Here is a 3822-nt window from a genome sequence, read left to right on the forward strand (position 1 = left end):
CCCGTCCAGCGTTCCTGGACGCACCGGCCGGGTCAGCCTCTCCTGTTCGGTCCCGCCCGGCCCTTGCCCGCCTTGCGTTGCAGACCTGTTGACAGGTGCAGTCCGCCCGCTTACATGGACACCGTCGCGTTTACTTGAGCAAATGTTCATGGTGCCCCATTAGAAAATTCCTCCCACCTCCCATCTCAGCCCAGGTTGGGGGCGGGGAGGGGCTCTGAAGTCACCCAGCCAACAAACCAACCACCTCCCGTCCCAGCCAGGCTGGAAAATTCCAAAGTCAGCCAATCAACTGTGCTTACTCCACCTGGCCTCCCAGATGCTATGACCCTGGGTGGGAAGAAGACAAACAGACAAGGAGAAACTAACATCAGTTTGATTAACGCCCACACAAAGAGTGTAGTTAGGAAGCGTGGGCGCTAGATGCAACAGATGGAAAAGCTTCATGGCCCTGGGTTTGTAGGATGGCTCTTAGCTCAGACGTCGCCCCCGAAGAGGTCTTCCTTCACCCTTCAGCAGATCCTCCGACACCTGTTCCCCCATTACAACATCCTGATGCACTTTTTTTAGTACTTACCACCTCTCAGAGATCATCTTGTTTATTTGTTTAACCTCCACTGTAATGTAAGCCCTTGAAGGCAAAGTTTTTTTTTTTTAATGCCTACAGTCCCTGGTCTTCCTAGATCGTCTCCCATCCAAGTGCTAACCAGGCCCAACCCTGCTTAGCTTCCAAGATCAGACAGGATCGGCTGGATCAGAGTGGTGTGGCCGTAGACTTGAAGGCAAAGATCTTGCCTGTCTTGCTTAATGACGATTCTTGGTACCTCATTGAGTAAGGGTTCACTGATTATTTATTGATCAATGAAATAATTATTTGTGGAATAAGTGACTGAAATCATCTAGTTTATCAGTTAACTTCCACTAGACTGCAAGCCTCTGAAGGCGAGGCTCTTGCCAGACTTGTTTAATGATTCTCAAGTACCTACATAATAGTTATTTGTTGCATGGATGGAATGAATGACCAAGAAGTTGAGGGGGCAGGAGGGAATGGCAGGTGGTTTCATCCACAGATGAGTCTTGTTTGGGAGACAAACTGCTTGGCCCAGCCTTCAGAAAAAGCCCTTCCTCCCCTCCTCCCCTCATAGTCCGCAATCTTGTACCCCCTAATAGGAACAGTTGACATTTAAAATGATGGCTGGCGGTTTAGAAGCTAGTTAGCACTGCTTCATTCTCTTTCTTAGCTCATTTAATTGTTGAAAACAAATAGCCAGGTTAATTTAGGAGGGAGGATAATTTTTTAAAAATAGCTAAAATTCTTTATATAGAAAAACAGAAAAATTACATTAGACAGGAAGGAAATAATATGGTTGAGTAGTTGCTAAGTGCAATTTGTGCTACCTAGGACTTAAAAAAAAAAAAACAAAACCCTACAGTACTTAGAGTGAATTCTTGGGGAGGTAACGCTTTCAGGGTTGCTGAGAGTGCCTCAGCCTTGATCAAGATGCGAAGTTGATGGCGCTGAGTGTTAAAACACTGCTTGGGGAACTGTCAGCACAGAACAGCCTGTGCCTGCTATTCCTGGACCTCCAAGAAACCAGTGGCGCTGTCTGTCCACTCCTTCGCACACCAGCCCTGATCTCAGCCCTTCACCAAACCCTTCCCTGTGGTCCAGAAAGACACTCCGCCCACCATCTTCTGCAAAGGGGCTGCAGGACAGTCGTGGGTCTCTCTGCTCTAAACACCAAACCCTCACTGTAAATATCTTCTCGTTTTTCCTTGACTGTCTTTTAGTTTCTCAGCCAGATGTGAAGGTCCTTTCTGGTAGGACTCACATCTGCATTCCCCCCCCCCCCCCCCCACCACCAGGGAAGAGCTAGGGATCTGGGGATTGTGTGTCATCCCTGGGGCAAGTGCCATAAAAACCAGTCACCTACTTAATTTCAAATTAATGACCTGATAATGACTCCTGTTTCTGTGAGAGGTACCATCAGTGATAACAATGCTTACGTATGTAAAAACCATTCATTTGATTCCTTTGGGTGTTTCTAAATGAGTCTCTATGAGACAAGATACGTGTAAAGGTCTTGCTCTCCCAATCCGAGGTGCTGTTATTTCTGCCTTGGGGACACAGGGAGAAAATAGTCGGGTCTTCGATCTCCACCCTTCCACGCTCTACCCCCCATCACTCCAGACGCAGTAAGTAAGATGGGCTGATGTAGTACGGGTGGGAGGTAGGTGCCATGTAATTTTCACGAATTAAAAAAAAAAACAAAAACTAATGCAGAAATCTTGAACTGGACAGAATAACGTTCTCTAAAATAAACAGAATAGGGATCCTGGATGGTGCGCATTGGCGCTGCCCACGCGCCCTGTATTAGTGGGGCCCAGAGCCAGGCAGGCCTGGCGGGGGCGGGGGTGGGGTGGTGGATGAAGTCGTGTGCTCCAACTTCAGCCGGCCCCAGCTCCTTCTGTTTCCAAACTTGAGTCATTCACTCGCCATCTTCACAGTTTGCCCTATTTTCATACCACCTGTTCCATTATTACTTAATTTTCATATCAGCTTTTTTACAAATAAACTTGAAATGAAACGATATAACTACTGTCAACAGAAAAATCGGTATTTTTTTGATGTATGCTAAATACATAACTATTAAAGTAAAACAATAAGATTTCTACTGCCTTTCCTAGAGTCCCGTAGTGGGCGTGCCCCCTCCAAGGTGCTCTTGACCTTTATCTCTGACTTCATGGTGAGCTTCTTCAACCTTCTTCCCCTCCTCTTCAAAATGTCTTTCATTTGCATTAATCCTCTCTGTATTTCTTTTGGACTCCTTTCTCCTTTCCAATCTATTTTCCTTTGCTCCCTTCATTTATTCATTCAACAAACAGCCACTGATTACCCATTCTCGGTCATCCCTGAATTCACGGAGCTTACGTTACACCAGGGGTTCTCAACCAGGGCGATTTCTTCCAGAGGACGTTGGGCAATGTCTGGAGACCTTTTTGGCTGTCACTTCTAGGAGCGGGGTGCCACTGGCATTTTGTGGGTAGAGGCTAGTGATGCTGCTAAGCACCCTACAGTGCACAGGACAGAGACGGTCCCCCCACAACAAAGAAGTACCCAACTTCAAATATCAGTAGCGTCACAGTGTATGTAGAAGCCCTAGGTCAGAGCTAAGAGTCTGGCCTTGATCTTTTGTCCTTGTAACATCTGTTACTCGCTGCCCGTCAGCAGGCCTCTCTTCCACACCCTGGAACTTTGTGCCCGGCGTACTCCGCTGAGAATGTACTGCCCCTCGATTTGCCCTGAAGACTCTAACATCTTGAGACTGAGCATATATCCCCTCCACCCCCTGCCCGGTGCCTCATGGACTTGGCTTTGCCCCAGCTCAGCTCAGTGCTTTGTTTCTGCTCTGAGCTCCTGTCGGCATTTTATGTTGACCTTATTATCATAGTGTGTGTGCGTGTGTGTGTCCACAATGGCAATTTAAAGTACAAAGTCATGACTTCTCTTTTAGTCTATTGGGTTGCTATAATAAAATATCACAGACTGGGTGGCTTATAAATAACAGAAAGCTATTTCTCACAGTTCTGGAGGCTGGAAGTCTGAGATCAGGGTGCCAGCGTGGTGCGGTGGCCATCTTCTCTCCATGTCCTCACGTGGCAGAAGGGGCCCTGATCCCATTGGTGAGGACTCCTCTTTCATGATGTCAGCACCTCCCAGAGGCCCCGCCTCCTAGTTCTGGCACTGGACATTGAGATTTCAGCATATGAATTTTGAGGGACACATCCAGAGCATAGCAACCTTTGTGTTAGAGGCATGGGGGG

The 3822-nt window shown here is 47.4% G+C and overlaps 1 pseudogene; it reads right to left on the reverse strand.

Annotated features, from left to right (window-relative positions):
* Nucleotides 1–655: 655 nt before the first annotated feature.
* On the reverse strand, nucleotides 656–773 carry LOC112471326 (annotated as a pseudogene).
* Between the last annotated feature and the right edge of the window lie 3049 nt (nucleotides 774–3822).

This window comes from Pteropus alecto, unplaced genomic scaffold (assembly GCF_000325575.1).
Source record: "Pteropus alecto unplaced genomic scaffold, ASM32557v1 scaffold45, whole genome shotgun sequence".
NCBI lineage: Eukaryota > Metazoa > Chordata > Mammalia > Chiroptera > Pteropodidae > Pteropus > Pteropus alecto.